Source organism: Martes martes, assembly GCF_963455335.1.
Source record: "Martes martes genome assembly, chromosome: 3".
In the NCBI taxonomy this organism is placed as follows: Eukaryota; Metazoa; Chordata; class Mammalia; order Carnivora; family Mustelidae; genus Martes; species Martes martes.
This window is the reverse complement of record NC_137890.1, coordinates 149,853,793-149,879,938: the sequence shown is the minus strand read 5'-3', so window position 1 is coordinate 149,879,938 and position 26,146 is coordinate 149,853,793. Positions and strand designations below refer to the sequence as shown.

The 26,146-nt window shown below is 44.7% G+C and overlaps 2 protein-coding genes across 8 annotated transcripts in view; one reads left to right on the top strand and one right to left on the bottom strand.

Annotated features, from left to right (window-relative positions):
• Positions 1–19,586, bottom strand: part of HDLBP (high density lipoprotein binding protein) — a 73,576-nt gene extending 53,990 nt beyond the window's left edge. Inside the window, exon 1 of one of the 4 annotated variants that reach the window (XM_080798633.1) lies at positions 19,450–19,586. The gene's annotated coding sequence lies outside the window, so the exon portion shown is untranslated. Of the gene's footprint in view, positions 1–9,764; positions 9,958–10,264; positions 10,427–19,434 lie in introns of those variants that run through there. The other 3 variants (XM_080798632.1, XM_080798635.1, XM_080798634.1) reach the window with 3 other exon arrangements.
• Positions 19,382–26,146, top strand: part of SEPTIN2 (septin 2) — a 34,100-nt gene continuing 27,335 nt past the window's right edge. Inside the window, exon 1 of one of the 4 annotated variants that reach the window (XM_080798640.1) lies at positions 19,382–19,475. The gene's annotated coding sequence lies outside the window, so the exon portion shown is untranslated. Of the gene's footprint in view, positions 19,476–19,758; positions 19,857–20,225; positions 20,263–26,146 lie in introns of those variants that run through there. The other 3 variants (XM_080798638.1, XM_080798639.1, XM_080798641.1) reach the window with 3 other exon arrangements.

Here is a 26,146-nt window from a genome sequence, read left to right as displayed (position 1 = left end):
CAAACTCTAGAAATAAAATATGTCCTGTTTCTTTATCTGGATGCTGGCTCTATGCATGGGTTCTGTCAGTGATAACACACTGACCCATACACACTGAAGATGGGCATCGCTCTATTACATTTCAACAAAAAATTCACTAAAAAAAAATGGAACAAATCTAACAAAGTCATCACATTGGTGGCATAAACATCACAGAAAAGTTAACTAAAACACAGTAATTTGACAGCATTTTCCAAGTGGGTTGGATATATCTGGATAATGTGAGCACTGTTATTCTAAAAATGTTAAATGGTAACATTCAGGTAAAATGGTGACATACAGGTAATCAGGTAATCGAGTTAACATCCTTAAGACAATGATTTTTGGCACAAGATACACACTGAAATAAAAATCTTGTCAATATCTATTTGAATATTTATTTGAACCAGAAATGTCCATATTCATGATTATTTCCCAAGTCTGACTACTATGAGAAACTGAAAATTAATAACGGGAAACCTCACTAAACTGGAGTGGGGAGGATAAAAGGGGGAGTCACACAACTCAATGCCAATTACATTAAGAACTATTACAGACCCCAACAGAAGAATCATCAATTACAGGCCCAGGAGGGAAGGCCATACACTGCCTCTCCTACCAGAAATCGACCACCCCTGCAACCAAGCCAATGAGGAACTGACATCCTAAATCCTGAACTCTTGCTTCTCTCCAATGGACATTCCTTCAAAACAACCTCTTCCAAGTTCCTCCTCCTTCTTCATAAAATAAAGTTCCTCTTCTTTGTTGAACTTGCCTACCATTTTGCCATAGCTTGCATGTCCAGAATTGCATTTCTATCTTCTTAAATAAATCCATTTTTGCTGGTAAAATGATTGATTTATTTCTATTTTTAACACAACAACAGTGGCAGTGAGCATCCCTACCTAGCACATGGCATCCAAACACCATTTGCCACTAAAAGGAACCAGGGTTCCTCAGAAAAAATGGCTGATGGGACACCTTGCTGTGGCAGAAAGGAAGGAGTCACAGACTAATGGAGTCATGTCCACGAACACAGAAGCCAACTTGGGGAAACAATATGTGCTTCAAAAAATGGTTTAAATAGGCCGAAACACAATTATATATGTACCTGTAAGTCGATAATACTAGGAGAAAAAAGCCACAAAAACACATTGTCACTTTGGAAATTGCTAGTCCCAATGAATTCTTGCCAATGATAAAGGAAAGGAGGAGCTGCACTTCAGGGTAATCAGAACTGAAAAGGGAAACCTTCTTTACAGGAGAATGCCAACTAATAAGTGTAGACTTAGAAAGAGAAAATTCTTGGGCGCCTGGGTGGCTGAGTTGGTTAAGCATCTGACTCTTGGTTTCAGCTCAGGTCATGATCTCATGGTTGTGGGATCGAGCCCCACATCAGGCTTTGCGCTCAGTGCGGAGTCTGCTTCAGATGCTTTCTCCTCTCCCTCTGCCTCTCCCCACTCGTGATCTCTAATAAAAAAAATTAAAAAAGAAAAAAAGAAGAAAGAAAATTCTTCATTTTGCAATTGCCAATTGTACACCAACTCACTGTTCCCAAAGATATTCAGGTCATTATTCCTGGAGCCTGTGCATGTTACAGAGGAATTAAGTTAAGAATCCTTCGATGGGGAGATTATCTTGGATTATACAGGTGGAACCTAAATGTAATCACAAGTATCCTTAAAATTGTGTACTTCAAAGATGGACGACAGGATCACTAGGAATGCAGGTAGCATCAAGAAGCTGGCAAAGGCAAGGATTCTCTCCTAAAACCTCCAGAAGTAGAACCTGCTGACACCATGACTTACCCCAGTGAGACTGACTTCAGCCAAGTATGTGGCCATTTATGATAGCAGCAAAAGGATACTAAGACACCAATGAAATAATGGACACAAGCAAAATGACTATGAAAGCCACTAGATGACTGGTTGATAGAGAGCTCCTATGAGGCACGGTCAGCCTGTGACACTGTACTGTAACATCACAAAGTGACAGCCACACATCATGCCTCCTGGTATACTGCAATATGGTACACACCACAATCCAGGATGTATTTTTTTTTTTAAGATTTTATTTATTTGACAGAGAGAGATAGTGAGAAAGAGAAGACAAGCAGAGGGAGTGGGAGAGGGAGAAGCAGGCTTCCTGCTGAGCAAGAAGCCTGCCCCAAGCTCGATCCCAGAACCCTGGGATCATGACCTGAGTAGAAGGCAGATGCTGAACGACTAAGCCACCCAGACACCACCAGAATGTATTTTGACCCCTATACCTCCCACCCCACACAGCCCTGAAAAAAACAAAAAATCAAACCTGGAACAAATTAAACATTTAGACATAGCTACCAGTTTATGGGAAATATGAGGATCACAGAAACGCACCACATACCACAATACAATCAACCCAACCCAGAAAGCGGGGTATGCCACCGCACCAATGGCCCTGTAGCTTTCATAAGTAAATGGCATTTAAAAAAAAAAAAGAGAAAGAAAAAATTGTTACAGATTTAAAAAAAAACACACACACACACACACACACACACACACACACAAAAGATGGGCCCCTGCCTAGGTGGCTCAGTGGGTTAAGTGCCCAACTCTTGACTTCAGCTCAGATCATGATCTCAGGGTTGTGAGATCGCTTGAGCCTGGAGTGGCAAGTTGCCTTGTCAAGCTGGGCTCACTTGGGGCTCGGTGCTCAGCGGGGGGTCTGCTTAACATTCCCCCCCACCTGCTTCTGTGTGCTCAAAAAAAAAAAAAAAAGGAGAGAGAGAGAGAGACAAACGTGGCATCAACCAAATGTAGTGTGGAGAAACCTTCTTTGGGTTTTGATTCAAATAAATCCTGTATGACTTTTGGAGAAAACTACACACAGAATAGATATTGGACAATATTAACAAAATATAGTTAATTCTGTCAGGTATGGTTTCTTTAAGTCCTCCTCTACTAAAGATACATGCTAAAGTATTCCCAAGTGACAGGTAATCTGAGACTTGCTTGTACTAAAATACTCAAAACTAAAAGTTTGGGGAGAGCAGAGGAAGACAAAATCAAAATGGCAAAATGTGGTCATTGTTAAAGCTGGTTTTTAGGTATCTGGGAGTCATCAGTATTCTCTTCTATTTCGGGGTATGTTTGAACATTTTCTTAATAAAAGGCTTTAAAAAAAGGATCAGAAAGAACTCCTTACCAAAATCTAGAAGGATGCTGCCAAAGCTGTACTCAGAGGGTGAATCAAACTTCTAAATTTTATTAAAAGGAAGAGTGAAGATAAATGAGCTAAAGATTCAAGTCAAATGGAAAAAGAACATTTTTAAAAAGTAAAAGTAATAAACAAAAGATAAATTGGTGAGGGGAGCCTGGGTGGCTCAGTCAGTTGAGCATCCAACTCTTGATCTCAGGTCAGGTCTAGATCTCAGGGTATTGAGTTCAAGCCCCATGTTGGGCTCCACACCCAGAATGGAGCCTACTTAAAAAAATAAAAAATAAATAAATTTTTAAAAAATCGGTGAGATAGAAAACAAAAATAAAAAAGAGCTAACTTAAAAAAAAAAAAAAAGCTAACTTGATCAATCAAAGCCAAAATCAGTTTCTAAGAAAACAGCAATTAAACAGCAATTAACTCCTTCTAGTCCAACAAAGAACAGAACACACAGAGAATACAAACTTACAATGATACAATACTATCCTTTCTTGGTTTTGAAATAAGAACCGCTACAAATGGCAATAATTATATCTTCTGGTAGCTCCCAAGGAAGTAAGAGCTTCTTTGCCCCATGGGGCCCTCACAAATTATTTTTGTATCTCACTGGCATTAATTGGATTCTAAGCCCATCAGGGGACCAGTAACTGTAGTCAAGGGACCAAGAAGATGGGATATGTCTATTAGCCATAGCCAATCAGGGTCCACCCATGCAGCTGGGCCATTTCATCCAAAACACACAGTTTGTACTGGTGGAAAGGGTAATCCCCAGAGGCAAATCAAGGCTCTGTTTGCTTCCCCAAACAATGAGTGGGTGCTGCAGAAAAAAAAGATTCTTCACTGTAAACCAGTTTACAAACATGGGAAGTTTGGGGGTTTGTTTTTTAGAGAGAGAGAGAAAGAATATAAGGGCGTGAGTGGGGCAGGGAGGGGCAGAAGGAGCCCAATATGGGGCTCACAACCCTGGTATCATGACCCGAGCAGAAATCAAGACTCAGACGCTTAACCAACTGTGCCACACAGGCGCCCCAAACATGGGAAGTTTTTAAACAAAACAGCAAACCAATAAATCCAGCATTTAATTTACAGAGTAAGACACCATGTCTAGGTAGGGTTTATTCTAGGGACACAGTAAGGATTCATTATTAGGAAATGTATGCATCTCAAATTTATAGCCCAAAGGAGAACAAATAAACGTATATATGACTCATAGAAAGCCCTTTAAATATACCCAAAAGAGGGGTGCCTGGGTGGCTCAGTTGGTTGGGCATCTGCCTTCAGCTTGGTTCACAATTGCAGGGTTCTGGATGGAGCCCCGCATCGAGCTCCCTGCTTGGCAAGGAGTCTGCTTTTCTCTCTCACTCTCCATCTATGTTCTCCTTCTCTCTCCCTAATAAATAAATAAAACCTTTAAAAATAAATACCCAAAAGAATGCGAAAGTCAATATGCAGTCCTTGCTTCCTATGGAATGTAACATCAGGAAAAGAAGAAAATGGCCACAGGAAGAATATTTCCCAGAAGTAAAATATATCTTATTTAGAGTAAAGCTAAAAATATCCTATTAAAATAAGTAACAAAATGGCAAGGATGTCCACTGTTGACATAGACTGTCAAACATGCAACTGAACAAGACATAATTAAGCAAAGACACAAATGCCACTATTTACAGAAGACCATCTGTCTAGAAGTCCCTCTATTATAATGAAAAGCTAGGAAAACAGAAGGAAAGTTCAGTACATCAGTATTATGAAACACACATGGGCAGCAAAGAGACATCACACAGAGGAGAAAGCTGTATGAAGATGGAGGATAAGGTTGGGCCGATGTGGCCACAAGCCAAGGAGTGTGCGGGTTGCCACCAAAAACCAGAAGAGGTAAAGAATGGTTTCTCTCCTAAAGCCCACAGAAGGAGTGTCTGGCCCTGCCACATTTCTAGCCTCTAGAACTGTGAGAGAATAAATTTCTGTTGTCTGAAGGTACATTTATTAGGGCAGCCCTAAGAAACTAACCCAATAACGCAGGAGGTTTTTTTTTTTTAATGATAAAAAAAAATTTCCCAGATTCACCTAAAAATAAAATCTGCCTAGATTATTTGGCATATAAAAAGAGTTCAAGGGTGCCGGGGTGGCTCAGTCGGTTAAGTGGCTGCCTTCAGCTCAGGTCATGATTCCAGCGTCCTGGGATCGAGTCCCACATTGGGCTTCTTGCTCCGCGGGGAGCCTCTCTCCCTCTGCCTCTGCCTGCCTGTACTCACTATCTCTCTGACAAATAAATAAATAAAAATCTTAAAAAAAAAATAAAAAAGAGTTCAGATTCACCTAAAATTAGCAAAACACACTGCAAAGCAATAGTAACTAGACTTGGTACTTGCTAGGAGGAGGAAAAAGTAAGAACAAAACAGACTGATGAGTATTTAGGAGTTTATCATTTGACACAAGTGCCTTTTCAAATTAGTAAGGAAGGACAGCAACAAACAGAAGTGGGCCAATAACAAATTTCCATTTTGGAAAAAGTATGAAAATTAATCCCTGCCTCACACCAAACTCTAAAATAAATTCCAGCTGGATTAAAGATCTGAAAGTAAAAAAATCAAGCCTTAAGGAGCTAGAAGATTGAGGAGAAAAACCTGTGATTTGGGATTGCAAAAGCGTCCTGATATACAGACTGTAGACACCATCAAGGAAGGTACTGACTCATCTGACCCTGCAATAGCTTGAGAATTTCACACAAGCAGAGAAGATCTTATATAGAAGTGAGGCTACAAATAAGAATTTTTCTCTGGCAAACAACTCAACAGGCTAGGACATGTGGTCACAGAGTTCATAGAAAATTAATAAACATGAATGTTCATCTTCACTCAGCCCTTACTTCAGGAGATCAACAAAGATCAACAAAACTGGTGCAATTTTTGAAACGGTGAGGAAAAACGGGAACTACTGAGGACACGTAAAACTAGAAGGCAATTTAAAAACATCACCAACAACATACAATCCTGTTCAGCGATCACACTTCAGAGAAGCCACTTTCCAGAAGTACTGGCAGCAGAGCGCAAAAGGCATAGGTGTAACACAAGAAAGTAGCTCACCGCAGCACCGTCAGAGGCAAAGAACTCAAAAGAACACAAGCGTGCGTCAGTGAGCAAGTGGCAACTACAGTGACGTGTCCATGTCATAGGAGGTGTATGGTCACAAACAATGAAGCGGTGGGTCAGGCAATGCCCTGGAGAGGGCACAAAGACAGTGTATAGGACTTGGGCTTCCATGTTAGAGTACATCCACACTGCTGGTGTTATCAGAGCCCAGGTGAAGTGAGAGGATGTCCATGGGCGGGAACAGCAGAGGCTGAGCAAGGTGACGAGGGCAGAGGAGACTGGTAACACACAGGGCTGACTACTCAAATAAGCAAATACAGCAAGGACACTGGCACCACTGTTGGAAATATCACTGTTGGAAAAACAGCTACCAATTTAAAAGGGAGAAACTGGGATGAACACCAAGATATTTGACTAGAATTGGAAGTACTGGAATAAACTCGTTTTTCAATACAGAAAAATAGACATGATGATTGTGTCATAAACATACAGTGTGTGCATACATGTACCTGTAAATGTGTACACACACACACACACACACACACACACACACATTTTCTGTGGCTCTATCCACTAAGAGGCCCTGGGTTGGTAACACTTCAACAAGCTACCTGGTGTCCACGCTCTGCTTCTCCTAAGACCACCTGCCATCAAAAGGTACCCGGCCTCTTTGAAGGGACAGGGAAGGTATAAGCCCAGAGTGTCTTTCTGTACCAAAAAGCAAGATGTTCGAAACGAATAAGGGGGATGCATCAGAAGGACAGAGGGCCAGCTTTAAGGGGGCTCTCACTGGTCACTCTGAACTTACCACAAATGGTGAGCCGGGGAGGGCGCACTGAATCAAAACAGGGAGCAGTGAGCCTGTGTTGATACAGGTACGTGATGAGAACCAAAGTTTGACCGAACAAACATTTAGTTTCACAAGTATCCCCCTCCCCATGCCACCACACACTTCAAATGATACAGACTCACCCAGGGGAGAAGTTTGGCAGACACCACCTTAATCCATGACCGAAGTGAACAGCACCAGTAACAGGACACACTGAATGTGTGTGCCACCTTACAAAACGCAAAGAAAACCCAGCATTCCTTCTGCACTGTTTTTTAAGCCAAAGATGCAAAGCCTGAAGCTAAGCAAAAGGAAGCAGCAGACACACCCACATGGAGAGACATTCCACAAAATAAGTGCCTATAATCATTAAAGAGTGCCAAGATCAAGAACGCCAAGGTAAGATGGAAGAAATGCTACACTCTGAAGAAGACTACAGAGACCTGGCAATGAAATGTTCCATGTGACTCTGAACTGGATCCTTCTGGTGAAATGTGAATGGGTCTGAAGATAGCCAAGTATTCTCATTAACCTCTGGATTTTGATGGTTGTATTGTGGTTAGAGGGGAGTATCTTGTTTGTGGGAAACATAAAAATATCCAAGGATGGTAAGGTTTCATATGCCCAACTGACTCTCAAATGGTTCAGAAAAGGTGTTTTGTACCATACTTGCAACTCCTACGTAAGATAGTTAAAAAAATTCGAGGATAGTAATACTTTTTAATTAAAATAAATGAATGAATGAATGAATGCATGCCAGGGTGCCTGGGTGGCTCAGTCAATTAGGTGTCAAACTCTTGATTTCGGCTCAGGTCATGATCTTAGGGTCCTGAGATCGAGCCCCGCACCTGGCTCCACGGGCACCGCAGAGTTTGCTTAGGATTCTCTCCCTCTTCCTCCGCTCCTCACCCCCGCCGCTTGTGCCCATGAACTCACTCTCTCTTAAAAAAAAAAAAAAAAAAAAGAAACAAATTATAATACAAATAAATAAATGCCTATTTTGGAAACAAAGGTATCAATGTAATACAGGAGAGGGGTGGCCAATGGCACTGACCCTTCAAACTCAAAGCAATATTGATTATATGTTTAATTTATTCAGATCAATGCATATTTCACTCACTTCTTATGTAATGTAACAAAGTTTTTTACCTCAATCTTACTAAAGCCGGTTATGATCATCTTCTCAAAGTTCATAAAAGCAGATTTTCAAACCATCACAAAGTGTCAAGGAAGCCACTGGCAGCACAGCCGGCTCATCCCAAACAGCAGCAAAGTCAGCACGGACCCCACACTGGCGCCCCCAGGAGAAGGCAGGAGATCTGCTGGGGCCCCTCAGCGCTGCTTGGGCTTTTCAGACACCACATCCAAAAGGGAAAAGCACAAAATGCTCCATCTGGAGTAGCCGACCGACAGCATTGTGAACCCCAATCACAGACTGTTCTCTGAGCAAGACCCAGAGACACTAGCAGATGGGGCAAACCCTGTCACGTGAGAGGATCACCGCCCAAGACGAGGGGAGCAGTATCTAGGCTGGGCGAGGAGAGTGACCATGTCAACTAGTGCTGGATTAAGAGTGGAAAGCACACCTTCCCCCACTTCAGGGATGGCGTGAGGACGTAAGATGACGAACAAAAAGTACATTCTGGAATTAAAATATTTTTTTAAGAGCCCTTAATGCACACCAAATCAGTGGTAAATAGGCTAAAATGAAAACAGCCTTCCATAAAGCCATTTGCCCAACTGACAGCAGATGCCTAATTCTAAGTCAAGTCCCATGAGATCCGATGGAAGAGAAAGACCCACTCGTCACCACTGAGTCCTTCACAGGCCATTGCCTCCTTGAAGATTTAGCCCTAAAACTACCAGCACAAACTGAAAGTCCACATTTAATCCAGACAGACTGGAGGTTGGTTGCACGGACTGTGTCCAGGTCAGTGACATCCTCAGCAGTAGAAGGAACCCGAAGGCCCAACCAACCAAGGATAAGAAGGTGAGGCCCACATAAGCAAAGGCCAAAGGTCTCACAGGTCAAAGGCGAGCCAGCCCATGCTTTCACAGATCAGCTGTTGACTCTCCCTGAGTAACACCATCCTTGTCTCTGTTTGCCCAATCTTTCAGAGAAGAATTGCATTTACCAATCTCACCGGGCCATGGTGATCGTCTCCAGCACCTGTAACTAAGGAGACCCCCTGACAGCACCACCCGATGGGTCACCCTGACTGCAGCTGGCTCTTCTCTGCACGTCGCAGACACCGCCACACTGAGCACTAGGAGCCAAGGGGCTCTGTGCACAGGCAGCCTGGCAGCGCTGCTGAGCTCACTGGCGGGCGACAAAGGCCACACAGAACTTTGGTCTCATGGGCTGGCAAGTCAGCTCCAAGCATAAGCAAATGTATCAAAATAGAAGCCTTGTTTCAAAAGAAAAAAATGTATTCTTCAAATCGATCTCACACACACTGCTATAAGCCAGCATCACAGGACCACCTAGCTAATCTTCTACTTACCAGAAAAAGTCAAAATGGTACATACAATCCACAATTCCATTTGAAAGATATTTCCAAATGAGCTGAGTACTAATAAAATCAGAAAGCATATCACATAAAAGCAAAAGGAAGAGCAAGACATACATCTAAGTTCGTCCACAGCAGCCGCCAGACGTCCACACGTCATCCATACAAGTCGCCCCTGACACACGGCGTCCGGGAGCTCGCACACTATCTCCACCAGAAAGGGCACAAAGAGAAAAGCGAACTTCAAAGTTCCACTCAGACACACTCCAGGGCCTTCTCTAAGTTCTCATCAACATGGTTCACGACTGTCAGAATGTTGCAACAGAAAGGTGCAAAAGTTCACATAGGGCCATCCTTTCCTCTTGTTCTCAATTTTTTTTTTTTTTAATTTCTAAAGAAAGATTAACGAGAGGTCCAAAAGTTTTCAACTCTATATAACAAGGGCTCAGAAACCACACATTTTCTATTGAGGGAGCTCTGAGAAGCAGAAACACTTTGCCACAAGTCACTCACCTCAACCAAATTTTTAAAAAAAGCAAAACAAAGCCAAATACACAACACCCTTTCCAAAATTATTTCTTCTAATTCTACATTTTGTTGTTTCTTTTCCCTTGTACCTCTACTTGTTCCAAGAGGTCCGGACCTTTCGGGGATAAGGGCGTTCTCTCTGGTCTCGCCATTTCCCCTAAGGCTATCTGTTGTGGCAACCTCTTTAGGAGTCCTGCTCTCTCCAGGGCATCCAGCTGCAAATCTCCCGGGAGGCTGGGAGCGGTTGCCATGCAGGTAGCGGCTGTCAAGGCACCTGCGAGAAAAGACTGTGTTCCCTCCCCCAGGAAACACACACTCAGAAGTTTGCCGGATGCCTCCAAACCTGGGATCAGGGGAACTCGCCACCACGCCCTCTGTGCCTGACCCTCAGTAGAGTCAAAGTTTTTTTGGCTCACACCGCCCTCCCTCCCAGCCACATTTATTTAGTGAGGGCTGGCCTAACACCAGCAAGTACCACTAGCAAGTTCATACTGTAAGAACCCCGCACCACAGTTTCTGTGGCACAGGAGATAATACACACTGAATGCACCTCGCTAAAGTTATTTCCCTTCCTCAAAAAGAAACCTAAAGTAGCACGGGTCCAGCCTGCACTGTATCCTGAAGCTTACTGCTGGGAAGACCGTGTGTCCTGCTCATAAGTGGTGAGAGAGCTAAGCAGCATCATGAGGTCCCCTCTCCCCAGCACAGCAAGGCCAAGAATTACCACTCTGGTTTCTAAACATGGTCCCCAGCTCAACCCAACCACCTAAGGCAAGAGGTTATTAGAAGGTCACACAAAGGACTGAGTGCTGATAAAGGGGACACAGTAGAGAAGGGAGCTTTATGCCAGAACACCACCAAGCAATGCTGTGCTGTGCTTCTGCAAGGCACATGCTCAAAATGCCCTTGGGTGGTAACAGTTTGTGAATCCAAGCACATCCAAACCTCAGGAGAAAGTCGCTCCTTGGTTGGTTGAGGCCATAAATTCAACAGTGGTTGAAGAACACAAGAGTGACTCACTGAGACTTTACCATCAGACTGGCTTATTACTATGTCCAGCATATTCCTGAATCTAGAAAGCTGTTCTAGATTTAGCAGCCTGTCGTAGTTCACCAAAGTCTGCGTAATCAACAGTGTCCTGCCTATTCATGCCCTCAAAACACACACAGGGTATCTGCCACAACCACATTACTCTGCCCTACTGCAGGGGTCCAGAACAAGCAACATCCTATCAACGGCTCATCCACTAATCTAGTGGGGAGGACTCACTCCATGAGACCTGCAGGTCCATCAGAGGACACAGGGAGACAGTGGTGATGGGTGGCTGTTATAGGATGATGGAAACATTGGTCCAGTAGGAGTCCTGAGAAGAAGACCGATCCCTTAGGGCAGCCACAGATGGACTGACAGTAGCTGTCTGCAGGTTACTACAGAGATGGGCCCTGCATGTTTGTTGACTTTAGGACCAGGACTTTAATTTGTGCACTTCCTTACCCGAAATTTACTGATGGATATGTGAGAAATAAATACTTGATTGAACCAAAGACAGAGATTCAAAATTCTAAAGGATGCAGGGCAATTTTAGTATTTATTTCAGTAGAATATCTATCTTGCTCCAAGAAAGTTTGGTTGATCCCACTCTTGGAAAAACTCAGAAAACACTGTGTGGACATATTGCCTTCTTGACCCCAAGCTTTAGAGTGGCCCTAGAGACAGAGAAGAAACACTAAGTAAATCTGTCAACATGTGAAACTTCTAAAACTGAAGACAAAGATAAGGATGAAATCATCACAGGTCTTGACTCTGCTCGGTCTCCTGCCAGTAAGGGACTGAAATTAACGGTGGTATCACCATAAGGATCAAGTGAGCTTATATGGAGGGCTTCACCAGAGACCTCCCAGCAGCAGCTCTGTGAGGAGTTTCTATTACCATTACCCTCCTTGACATCTGTGACATGAGAGCTCCAACAGTGCAGGTGACACAGCCCAAAACCTGCCACTCCTGCAAGCAGCTTCTCCCAGCCTGTCTCTATTCTCCTCAGCTGAAAAATGGAGCCTGTGACAGCCACATCCCAGAACCCTTAAAAGGACTGACCCTACAAAGCGGGCTTCTCAACCTCAGCACTGCGGACTTTGAATCAGACAATTCTTTGTCACGGGCTGTCCTGGGCATTGGAGGATACAGAGCACCCCTGACCTCTAACCATTAGATGCCAGTAGCACCCCAAGTCATGACAACCAGAAATGTCTCCACACACCACCAGATGGTCTCTGGGGGGCAAAATCGCCCAGCTGAACCATTGCTGGACATAAAGGGCTTGGTGCCTATTGCACAGGAATCAATGAATAAAAGCTTTACTAGACAAGGGTGCCTGGGTGGCTTATTCGGTGAAGCGTCTGCCTTCAGCTCAGGTCATGATCTCAGGGTCCTGGGATTGAGTCCTGCATTGGGCTCCCTGCTCAGTGGTAAGCCTGTTCTCCCTCTCCCTCTGCTGCTCCCCGATGCTTGTGCTCTAATAAATAAATAAAATTTAAAAAAAAAAATAGCTTTACTAAGCAAAGCCTTCCATATCACTTGTGCATCCTCAAAATGGATCACAAAATGGCAAGTGCCATCCTTCCAAACTCAAAAACTCAACTGCTGATAAAATGATTTGACCAAGTGTTCTGTGCTATCAGGGGAGTAAAAACAACAGCAAAATCTCAGAGATTCAGCTTTCTTATCTTTCAAACGAAGGAATTAAAGTCCTACAGGTCAAGAAACACCCTGAGTCACAGGCTGATTAAGAACAGGCCCCAAGGGGTGCCTGGGTGGCTCAGTGGGTTAAAGCCTCTGCCTTCGGCTCAGGTCATGGTCCCAGGGTCCTGGGATCGAGCCCCACATCGGGCTCTCTGCTTAGCGGGGAGCCTGCTTCCCCCCCTTCTCTGTCTGCCTCTCTGCCTACTTGTGATCTCTGTCAAATAAATAAATAAAATCTTTAAAAAAAAAAAAAAGATAACAGGCCCCAAACTTAAGTCCAGGTCTCCTGACTCCCAGGGCAGCGAGGGCCACCCTCTCATCTGTACCAGCATTTCGACCCTTTGTCCAGGCTGGCAGAATGAACCGATATGCCTGGCAGTATATCCTAAGGGACAAACACTACTGCGTGTCTCACAAGGCCCACCTTCAGGAATGTCTAAAGACAGCACTTCAGAAATAAAAGGAAAACCTGAGAGTGTTTTCAGGAAACACTTATCTGTAAAACATTCATACTGATTGCTCAATAGCCCTTGCTAACTAAAGGCCCGCTCCTGCCTCTCCTTGCTCCAGGTGAGGCCTGCTCTTGGAGGGGGAAGGGGCGGAGCCGGGCCTCAGGGAAGGGCCTCTGGGGAAGACCACCACCCCCGACACAGTGTGGGGTGGGGTGGAATGGGTGGGGGCTGTGAAGGCTCCATGAATACTGGTTTTATTAACACTATAGCAAACCTGAGGCTGGGGCCATCTACCAAGGAATAGAACTTTCAGCATAAAAATATTATAAAACACAACTACAACAAAAACAATGTAAAAACTGGCAATCCCTCCTGATTCTTCCCCCAAGAAGTATCTCCAAAATTGTTTTATCCGAGGGTTTTTCTTAGATATATTAGTCCACGGAGTAAATAAAAATAGGATTGTGTTATATGCATTGTTTCACCACTTGCTACACTTAATTCCAGTTAAAATGCATCATGGTTGTCTTTCCAAGAGGTTTGTTGTTTTCTTTTTTTAAGATTTTACTTGTTTATTAGAGAGAGAAAGAGAGCACAACGCAGGGCAGGGAGAAGAAGTAGGCTCCCAGATGAACAGGGAACCTGAGGATGTGGGGCTCCAACCCAGGACCCTGGGATCATGACCTGAGCTGAAGGCAGACATTTAACCAACTGAGCTACATTTCTTGACCATGAAGACTGACCTATCCACCTCTTCTTCTCTACTAGGACATTTCAGCACAGGTGTAAGACAAAGCAAGATTACAAATTAAGGTAAAATTCATGTTCTAAGCTAAAAATAACACAGCTGGTGGGCACTCAAGAAAAAAAAGGGAGGAGAAAATACTATTAAAAAGGACATTTTTTTGTTTTACGCCTTTCACAACCTGGTCAAAGGCTGTGTTGTTTGTTTTTTTTTTTTTTACCCCTGGAAAGGGAAACAGAATCTTTGGACTAGGGACACCCATCACAACAGAAGGTGAGACACCATTCTGAAGACAGTAGAGTCAGTCTGTTCATAGTTATTGCTAAGATTGTCGTCTTAGCCCTCATTTGGCCTCCTGGGCACAGGCAAGAGGCTGGAAGAAATTTTTGTGGAGAATCTAAAGAGACAGAAAGAAGCAGACAGGGCACCTTAGGAAATGGCCCAGGCAGGTATATCTCTGCAGTGAACACCACGGCAGGCAAGCCCCAACTACTGACATTTGAGCAGGTGGGAAAATATCAGCAGATAGCAAGGAAAAGCTTTGATGTGAAAGTCAAAATCCCTAACAAACAAAAAGAAGCGTGAAGCAAACCATGACTTCAGGGAAAGAAAACCTGAAAGCTCAGGAATGTCCTCAGAGAGGTATGGGGAGGCACAAGAGCTATGAACCCACAGCAGAGTGTGAGAAGAAGCAGGGGCAGAGCGAGCCAAGAGGATACTCAGGGACGTGGACAACAGCTCAAAGGCTCGGCCAGAATAAAGCTGACACCTTCCAGAAAGAAAGTGGACAACCTGGGCACCTGGGTGGCTCAGCTGGTTAAGTGTCTGCCTTTGGCTCAGGTCATGGTCCTGGGATGGAGCCCCACATCAGGCTCCCTGCTTGGCAGGAAGCCTGCTTCTGCCTCTCCTCCAAGCTCCTACTCTCTCTTGCTATCTCTGTCTTTCTCTCTCTCTCAAATAAACAAAATCTTTAAAAAAAAAAAAAAAAAAAAAGGTGGACAACCTATGCAAAATCAGAGCGCTATCCAGAAGGTCCAATGGTTGAATTCTACAGAGAGAAAGTGAATGGAAAGAAATCAAAGCAAGAAATCAAGAAAAATAAAAAATAAAAAAATTAAAAAAAAATTAAAAAAAAAATCAAGAAGAATCAAGAGAGGGAGACATGGGTTCCAGCATTGAAGAACAGGCATTTCCGAATAAAAGGGCCTCAAGAGTAGGCAAGACACTGGATGAAAACAGCCTCCAAGGGACATCACTCCACTGGGCGTTTTGAATTTCAGGGAGAAAAATCCTTTAAGCTTCAGAGAAGAGCTACATATACAGGCTAAAGAATCAGAATGTCTGAAGCCTTCAACAATAACCCTGAAGACAGAAGTCAGAACAAAATGGTGTCGAACTCTGACTCAGACACATGGGTGGAAATAAAGCACTTTCAGACATACATGTTCTCAAAACTTTATCTCCCCGCATCTGTCCCCAGGCAACCCCGTAAGGAAGCGCTCCATCACAATGAGAGGGGTAATAAGTCAAGAGAGAGGGAGACATGGGTTCCAGGAAACCAAGGACCCAATGCAAGGGGGCGGTGGGATCTGCAGGAAGAATCCAGCAGGTTTACTGGGGGATATTTATTCCAGACGAGATTAAAGAAATACTGAATTCACTAGTTAAAAAAGACTCCATTTCTTGGATTCTCCATCTCTTAACGAAATACTGAATTTCACTAGTTAAAAAAGACTCCATATCTTGAAAGGAGATTTAGACAACTGGTGTATTTGGGTTTGAATTTTAGTGACCAATACACAGAAAACAAAAAACAAGACTACCAAGAACTTCAGGGAAAACAAAAGTTGATCAGGAAAGGAAAAGTTAACCCATCACACCATATGCCTAGCTGTGAGGGTATTACGGAGTCACAACATGAACACTAAATTGTGGACTAACCAAACTACAGGTGCATGTGCTTTAGGCAGCCATGTATTTGTGCGGGGAAGGCACAGCGGTGAGAGCTAGAAATTTCACATCCACTCTCAGGGTCAAGTGAGGAGACAAGACATGCAACAAGGAGGAAAGCAACGAAACAGCAGGTGAGCACATGTGCTGTTTACAGCAGGAGGCAAACAGGTGGACGTGTGTGCTCTGCAGGAGAGGAAACAGGACTGGGGAAGGAAAGTCAGTGTCTCCTTACAAGCCTTTCTACATGTATTACTCCTTTATTTTTGTTTGTTTTTTTTAAATTTATTTATTTTAATAAACATATAATGTATTTTTATCCCCAGGGGTGTATTACTCCTTTAAAAAACTAGTTGAAGATATAACCTTGACTTGAAATAAAGTTAATTTTTAATTTAAAAATTCAAATGAATGCCAATAAAATGTATTAAGGAAGAGAACACATGGTCAATTATTGTTACCAAATAAATGAATGGCAACCATCAAGATGACTAACATGACACCCAGACAGGACTGGGACAACACGTCTGGCTGGTCTCTAGCAGTATCTGAGGAACTTTAGCATATCTGGTAAAATAGCCTACTAGGGATATCACTTCTAAAATGTCTGACTTTAAGGGGTACCTGGGTGGCTCAGTGGGTTAAGGCCTCTGCCTTCGGCTCGGGTCATGATCCCAGGGTCCTGGGATGGAGCCCTGGGTCGGGCTCTCTGCTCAGCAGAGAGCCTGCTTCCCCCTCTCTCTCCACCTGCCTCTCTGCCTGCTTGTGATCTCTGTCAAATAAATAAATAAAACTTAAAAAAAAAAATCCTTTAAAATGTCTGACTTTAAAAATACAAAAAAAAAAAAACTTACTTTAGCGTAAAATAACTTGTGTAATCAAATTTTAAAACGTCACAAATGAAAAGTGTTTCATTTTCTTGGTTTTCAAATGTTGAGTGTTGTGGTGCTTTTATAACTTAAGGGAAAAGGCATTTTGACACACTGATGCCCTCTGGCTAGTTTTCCACTTGGCCAAAAACTTTTCAATATGCATGCTGGACCTCTTGCCACTGTAGCTTGACAACTAAGAACTCAGTTGTGTGCCGTTTCTTCCAGGAGCTTGGTTATTTCTTAATAGTTAAGGGAAAAGCCTTCCTATGATCACTAGCCCTGTGGGGATGGATGTATGCTGAACAGGCCTCATCAAATGTTAAGTATCACCTGGTACTTCAAGAAGTGTGTTCTCTGCTCAGACCCTTTTGATAAATGGAAAAGTTTCAGGTGGAAAGCATTAGTGGAGGCTCTAGCTCATCCACTTGGGACTGCTCCTGAGTCATCCAGGTGGACAGTGTAATCACTTGAAACCCCGCTGAAGTCACAGCATCCTAGACAGGACTAGAAGGGCATGAAGCCCTTCAGAACAGGACCTGAGTGAAGCCCTCCACCATCTGAGATGTTAGCAGTGTACCCAATTCTCAACTCCTTGCCCATTTGTGTCACCAACTACAGCTGTCACGCATCCCGTTGGTAGAAGCTAGTCTTCCTGTTTAGAACATCCCATTCTGGCAAAACCTTACTCATCCTCTAAATGCAGTTCAACAACAACTTCTTTGTAAAAACTTTGTAACAGGTAATTAGCGCCTCCTCCTTCGTATCTCCATACTCTGTACATATTCCCACTGCTGCACTCAAAACACTGTAACCTAATTATTTTACAGGTGAATCCCCCATACTAGACCATAAGCTGCTTAAGGAAAAGAGAAAAGTCTATATCCTCTTTACGTTTCCATCCCTAGAATCCTATGAGTGCTCCGCACACAATTCGCAATGTATGTTCCCGGGAGAAGTTGCAGTTATGAGGCCAAAGTCAGACAATCAGATGCCCCAAACAAGAAAACCAAAGGAAGCATACACACAACTTGGCGATTCAAGAAGAGTTCTTCCATCAGGCCTGGGAGATGTCAGCCTGGCCCACGGGGGAGGGCCCTGCAACAGCCACCGGCTGGGGCCCACCGCACCTTAGGGGTGCTCGCTTTACGCAGCTGACGTCAACTCGGTGGGAGGAAATGAGGTGAACCCACGAACAGGGCCCGGCACACACAAGGACTAATGGAAGTTACTGGGAAGTTTAGTCCTCACTGTAAGGAATTTAAGTGGCTTTCAAATGCTGTCCCTCAAGACTTGAAGGGGCGCTGCTCCGTCTCCTAGCGTCAAAGTCTCAGGACAAGCTGCCTGCCGGCTGGTGTTTCCCACCCACAGCACCGGGAGCTCCAAAATCAGGGCCTTCTTCAGCAAACCCCTTTTCCGACTCCTGTACAGCACGGTTTCCACACTCGACGAGGTTAGCTCGGAGGCGCTTCTCGTTCTAAAGCGTCAAACCCTAACCCAGGCGGCAGTCTGAGTCCCCAGACCGACACCGCTCTTACTCTGTCGTGCGGCACTGCCGGCCGCCGCAGACAAAATCCCAAGTGTGCCGTGCCCTGCCGTAATCCCTGCCGGCCAAGAGGTGACGGTCCCGGGGAGGACACCAAGCCACGGGGACGGCCACTCCCTGGGGGCCTCAGAGCGCTCCCCTGCCCACAAGCAAGGCTCAGTGAAAGCCACACGGAGAGGCTTTTCCTGCGGTCTCACAGGGACCCAAATCCTCTCACTTTCCCAGGCGATGCCCCTAACACCTAACTCCTTCTCCAGCGACGCCCTCTCGGTGGCCCCAGGCCCCCCCCTCCACGCCATCGCCCATCAGAGCCTCGGAAACTCTTTACGCTCAGTCGGGGGTCTTCCACAAGCGCTCCCCGATCGAGGCATTTGCATCGCGCCGCTGCGGGCCTGCAGGCCGCCGGGAGGGAGAAAGGACAACCCGGCCGGCGCAGCTCCGTGGCTGTCCCGAAGCCACGTCGCCGCGGTGGGCTCAGGGACGCTCCCCGGTCTCACCTCGCGACCTGCCCGCAAGGAGACCGTGAGAGGCCGCGCCCGCCCCGCCCTCCCCCCGGGGCACAGGCCCCAGCCCTGGCGCAAGAAGGCCACGTCCCCGGGGACGGACGCCCAACTCGATGGTCCGCGCACAGCCCTGCCGGATCACGTGACCCTCAGCGGCCAATGGGGGCAAAACCCCCACACCATCGAGATGACGGCGGCCCGGGGCTAGAGGAGCCCGTCCGGCTGCTCGCCGTACCCTCCGCAACCCCGCTCCGGCGCTCCCAGTTCGGTGCTGCCGCCATCTTCCTGGAGGAGAGGGCCGGAGGCGAAGGCTCTCGGCCCGTGGTCGCTCCGCACTCTTACCCTGACCTGTCCTACCCCGTCCACTTCTCTTCTCCTCAGCGGTCACTTAGCTCCTTGTAAAGAAACACCCTTCATCCCACTCTACGTACCCACAAGGCAAAGACTCACATTACCTGTTCCACTCTTACCAGCGTAAGGAAACCAAGCTCATAAGGTAGGAACTGTGGCGAAACAGGGACAAGCCGCCATCTTGGTAAAGGAGAAGAGGCTACGCTTGACCTCCCCCCCCCACCCCCAGCCTCTATATGGCCAACTGCCGTGGGAGGGGCACGGCGCCTGCGCAGAGGCGGAAAACGCGGACAGGCCTGCGCCTGCGCATTCGGAACCCGGCAAATGGGGGAGGGGAGGAAGGCCAGGTCGCGCCGAGGCGAGGAAAGCGTTGGCAAGGGGGCGGGTCGACGTGATGACGCCATCCGCGCACGGGGCGGGACAGGGCGGGACAGGGCGGGGCGCGAGCGTCCGTCCGGCACTGGGCGGGTCCGCGGCGCGGTCGGTAGGTGCCGGTTCATCGGCTCGTCGGCGGTGAGTTCTTGCCGTGAGTTCCCGCCGTGGCGGGGGTCGCGAGCTGCAGGCCGACGCAGAAGGGGCGGGTGTCCGCTGTCCGCGGGCGGTCGGCCGGCGGCGGGAGCGCGCGGGCGGGGCGGCTTGCTTGGTGTGGGGGAGGGGCAGCAGGCCCGGGGTCCCCGGCCCTCCTCCTCCTCCGCGGGGTCCGCGGTCCCCCGGGCCCTCACGGCGGGACGTGTCCCGGAAGGACCCGAGCGACCCCCCCTTCCGTCCCTGGGCGGTTTCCGTGGGGCCGTCTCGGCTCTGGACCCGGGGCGCCCACCCGGCGCTGGCGGTCGTGGTTGGGGAGGGAAAGCCCAGGTTGCGGCCTGTGAGGCGTCCGGTCGTCGCCCCCATCCTCTGGCGGAGAGGAGCCCTCACACGTCCTCGCCGTCTTGGTGAGCTACCAGGCTCTTCCTGGCCGCAGACGAAGCAGGGGAGAGGAGGAGGCGGCGGCCCCTGCCCGGTGCACCGCTGGGCCCGGAAGGATGGGGGTGGCGGCCACCATTCCCACGAAGGCCTGACGGGAAGCTGACCTGTGGCTGCCTTTGCTTTCAGGAAAGCCCCCGCTTGGTGGCCGGAGGACCCACAAGACCTGGCCGCCTTGTACCTTTTTGGCTCATTTTTGTCAGTACCACCCCTATCTTGTCTGTTCTTCCGCCACACGTAGAGCTGAACTTGCAGTTCAAACTGCTGGGTCTTTGTCACCTTTGGTCTTGCCCCAAATCCTTCTTTCTGTTTGAAACCCAGTAAGCTCCCCACCTTCTTTGTTTTTTTCTTGTGTAGTCCCTTCTCTGTTGTTCAGGATTCGGTCCAGAATAGATTTCCTCTGGCTGGATTAGGTGCGCGTTAGATGTCCTTATTGTTCTCTCTGGTAGCTATCTACTAGATTGTTGCTCTTTGAGGGGTAGGAGATGGGCGAGTCACCCTTACCCCGTGTCTAGCACAGTGACCAGCACATAGTAGGTTGTCAAATGTTTCTTGAACAGTCCAAATCATTGTAGTGTAGAGGTCCCAAAAACTGTTTCCTAGTGTTTGTAATTTGAGGTTCGTTAGTTTCTGTTTTGGTAGCTGCCGCTCAAACTTTCTTTCTACCACCCATATCCTAACTCACAGTGTGTACTGCTCTGTCAGATCTTGGCAGTGATATCACTCATCTTAGCTGTGAAGGTGATCCTGATGCTTTTCCCCATTTTCCACTTGGATCTCTCACCTGGCACAGCACTCCAGGGTAAAGAACAAGGGCTTCTCAGTCAGATCACGTTTGCATTGACTGCCTTTGCGCTAGCAGGGTGACCTAGAGAAATGGGAAGGAAAGGGGGTGAGACTGTCTTCTGTCACATTTATATGTGATTCAGGTCCCTTTTTATACCCAACTCCTTCTTATATCCAAAGACAAACTGTTGAAAAAGAAAAAGATGTTTTTTATTTTTTCCCAGAGAGAAGGGGACATGAGAACTCATTCGGCAGCAGAATTGGGTTGAAGCCATTTTATATTCTGTATTTATACCGCTTTGTGTTAATGGTCATGTATGTCACTATAGAAAATACGTTTGATTGTGGGGTGTGCTGTCCAAGTAGCCATTGAGGAGGTTGTGTTGTATAGTGTATGTACCTTCTTAAAGTCCAAAGAATCTGAATGCTGAATGTCTCAAGAGCTCTGGATTAGGGATTATGGACATTTGGGGTCTTGTACAGCAGGGTCATTTTGTGTGTGTGGTTAATTTATGTAAATAGAAGACTAACATGTCTGTAATTGGTAGTGAGGGGCAATCCACTAGTGTAAATACCACTAGCAAAATAAATTCATATGTATTGCCAAGAATCTAATTTTATACATCTGTTTTTCATCTTTTGTTTTGGGAAAGTTGCTTTGTTCTATGAGAATTGCTCTGTGGAAGAAGGAAGCCACGTTCAAGTAAAGACAAATGTTTAAATAATTGCTAGCATCTAGGATGAGCACTACCGGAAAGAACAAAATTTTTATTTGACCACAGTGAGTTTGGGGAATCCAAATGGTCTGCAGTCATGGTTTAAATTAATCAACAGTGATTAGCATCTTGTGTTGTAGGATCAAGACTTTCTCACTGAAAACCAGGTGCTTCAAAAAGTTCCACGTTCCTCTTTCAATTTTCATTTTACATTAGTTAGCTAGTAACTTATATTGTTCCAGAATTGTAGTGGATCCAAATTATATTTCAGGGAAAAAAACTGAATATAAAATAGCATATTTCAAGAAAAACTTGCTAAATTAAAGAATTCATAGCCTGTTCCAATAATGGTATTCTCCATTATTCTATACATGTGCATCCCGATAGGTCTCCCTGCCTTCCCTCCAGCAGGAAACTGATAGGGAGCAGTGCAAGTTCCCCTTCTCTTCTAAGGAACATCTTCAGTCCTGCTGAACAGGATAAGGTGAACACAGGTGGGCTCGAGGTACAGCATTCTCACGGTGTTCAGATGAAGTTGCTCAGAACCCAAGCAGGGATCCAGGACTCACTGAGAAGAAGCAAGTCTTGTGGATGTTCAGGAGAGACCTCCATGACAGTCCTATGTCCTGTTGGGCTGGTTTGAAATAAGATACATGTGATAGCTTTTAAGGCAACTTCCCACTCTTACTCTTCCATGTAAACTTGGAAGGTCACATTATCCAGTCCTTTAAGAAAAAACCCACATTAGGATTCCATCTGGGGTTGGACCATGTTTATATACTAATTCAGGAGAAATAAAAATGATTTGATTTCCCTAGGCCCTATTTTTTCTAAATTTGTTCTTACATGCTTGGTTGTTTTTTGTTTTAATTCTGTTGTAAATGACATTTCACCCCTATTTCCATTCCTTTATATTCATTACTAGTATAGAAAGAAAGTATTTTGTGTCTGGCTTTTATCCAGCCACCTTACAAAACTACTTAATTCTAGATTTTTTTTAAAGATTTATTTATTTGGGTGAGGGGAAGGGCCGAGAGAATCTTGAGCAGACTTTTTGCTGCTGAGCACAGAGCTGAAAGTGAGGTTTGGTCCCCGCCCCCCACCCTGAGATCATGACCTGAGTTGAAATCAAGAGTTGGAGGCTCAACTGACTCAGCCACCCAGGGACCCCTAGAGTTTTTGTTTAACTGAACCATTTGTGTTCAGTGTATTCATTCTTATCAGTGAAAAAGCTTTTGTTTTGTTTTTTCATTTTGTTGTTTCACTGAATTTCATAGATTACAATATGAGGATCTTGTTTGGATCTTAATTCAAATGAACAACCAAAAAATGAGACAGTCAGAGAATTAAGTGTTTTTTTTAAATAATTACAGTGGTAATGGGCCTCCCTGCCTAATTAGTGATTATAATTTAAATAGATTTAGTATTCCATTGTTGAGAGAGTAACATTTGCCATTGGTGTTCGGGAATACCCTGGGTTTTATTTAAGCAGTTTCCTTAGTGTTTTTTTTATAGGTGGTTGGTAATTTTATCATATGTCTCTTCAGCATCTATTCATATAGGATTATCTCCTCTAATTTGTTGTAACGGTTTTATGTAGATAGATACTTTTGGTATATTTCTGGAACCTAATTGCTAACAAATTATTTCATTGAGAATTTTTGCAGTTTATATTCATGAGTGAGATTGACATACCATTGTCTATCTAGCCAGCTTTCTTAGGTCTCTCTCTGGGTTTTTGTTGTTAAAAGTTGTAGTTTCTTCATAAAATGAATTGGAGTGCTTTCCCTTTTTCTGTACTGGCCTAAATGACATGGGTGTTACCTGTTCAGGGTTGGATGGAATGCAACTCTAATTCTCCCTGCTTTTGGTCCCTTCTTCATTGGTAGATTTTATTCAGCTGTTCAGTGGTATTTGTTCTTGTCAGGTTTTCCAGTTCTTGGTTCCATTTTGGTAATTTACAGTGTCTGGGAAGTCATCCATTTCTTCCAGATTTTCAAATCTGTGGCCATCTTGATACATGGAGTCTCCTGAGTCTATGTTTACCTTCTTTTCTGTATTGGCCCCACTCCCTGCCCCTCCGCCCCTAAATGGGACTTGTGAAGAATTTGTTTCAAAGAACTAGCTTTTGGATGTATTTATTTTTCTATTGGGTTACTTCATTTCTCAATACTGTGAGAACAAATTTATCTTCTGTATTCTTTAATGAATATCTAAAACTGAAATTCTCATCAGAGCCTGTGAAGCTTTTACAGTGTCCCACAGATCTGCTTTTGTCTTCTTTCCATTGTTTGCTAGATAGCTTGAGGTTTTGCTTTTGTTACCCTCATTTATCCAAAGGATATCCAGAGTGTTCCAAATAATTGGGGTTGTATTTTATCCACCCCCCCCAGTTTTAACAGATCACAAGTTGAAAACATCAGTTGTAAAAATATATTTTGAAATTTGCTTCAATTTTCTTTATAATAGTTACTTGATTTTTTTCACTAATTGCTTTTCTTTATTAACTCAAGATTCTGTATCTGTTAATTATAGCTTATTGGTTGTATCACACATTCCTCTGCCCTTGCCCATATTCTGTTTACTGAATCTGTAATTTGGAGGGATGCTTGCTATTAAAGTCTTGGATTTGATTTGTATTTTTATCAAGTTCACGTAGTATATATCCTAGTCTTTGCTTTATGTATTTATCTACTGTAATGCTTTGTATATGCAAGTTTAAGAATGTTGTATCTTCCCTATAAATAGTTTCTTTTATCACGGTCACATTTTTACCTTAAATTTCACTTGGACTGATACTGTTGTCTGTTCTTTCTTTGTGTTTGGCCAGCCCGGTATCTTTTAGCCTGTCCTTCTGTTTTTAGCATTTTTGCTACTTTGTTTTTAAGCATATCCGTCCACTTAATGATTGATTTTTTTATTTTTCCTCTTGTTAACTTTCCATAATTTTGCTGGCTTGATCAAGTTGCTATTCCATATCTGTCTCTTAATCTGGAAGTTTGCTTTTTTTTTTTTTATGGTTACCTTTTCTTTTAATAGACACGCTTAATTTCTTTTTTTTTTTTTTTTAAAGATTTTATTTATTTATTTGTCAGAGAGAGAGAGAAGGAGAGCGAGCACTGGCAGATGGAGGCAGAGGGAGAAGCAGGCTCCCTGCCGAGCAAGGAGCCCGATGTGGGACTTGATCCCAGGATGCTGGGATCATGACCTGAGCTGAAGGCAGCTGCTTAACCAACTGAGCCACCCAGGCATCCCTAGACACGCTTAATTTCTATACTGAAAAAAAGATGTCTGCTTCTTCTTCTACCCCTTCACCTCTCCCTTTGGAATGCTCTCACTCTCGCTGCTAACACAGAGGTTTTGCTGAGGTAGTTTAATACTAATCCTTATATTATTAATAGAATTTTCCTAGGATGTCCCTTCTGTTCAAGAGACCTTAATTCACTCCAGACAGTTGGTTAATGTGTGGACTCTGATCTTTGTTCTTCTAAGGAAAATTTTTTCTATTATTCTTTTCCTCCCTCTGTCCCTTCTTCACTTACTGAGAACTCTTTCTATTAACAAGGTAGATGGCCTAGATTGTTCCTCCAAGTCTTACCCATGATCATCATCTTTGTATTTTTGCCTGTGCATTAAGAATTCTTATATTTGGTCTTCCCAGTCACAGTTTGAGTCTCCGCTGTGGCCATTTGTTCAATTGAGCTACCAATGTCTGAGTATGAAAATCATAGTTTTTAGGTCCAGCAAGTTTTGTTTCTTTTCTTTTTTCTTTTTCTTTTTTTTTTTTTTTTTTTGAGATTTTATGTATTTGAGAGGGAGAAAGAGAGAGAGCACGAGTGGTGAAGTGGGGCAGAGGGAGAGGGAAAAGATTACTACTCTCCACTGAGCCAGGAGCCTGATGTGGTAGGCTGGATCCCAGGACCTTGAAATTGAAATCATGATGACCTGAGCTGAAGGCAGACACTTCACCAACTGAGCCACCCAGGCGCCCCCAGTTTTATTTCTTTTAAACAGTGTACTTGCTTCTTCATTCTAGTGATACTTTTTTTGGGTCAAATTATTGCCTTCCGGGGCGCCTGGATGGCTCAGTTGTTGAGCGTCTGTCTTCGGCTCAGGTCATGATCCTAGGGTCCTGGGATCGGGCCCTGCATCTGGCTCTCTGCTTGGCAGGGGGGCCTGCTTCTCCCTCCCCACTCCCCCTGCTTGTGTTCCGTCTCTTACTGTGTGTCTCTCTCTCTCTCTCTGATAAATAAATAAATAAAATCTTTAAAAAAAAATTATTGCCTTCCTCCTCCTGCAGCTTGCCTATTTAACTCTTTGAAGAAAGGAGATGCGGTCACTGGAGTCCTTA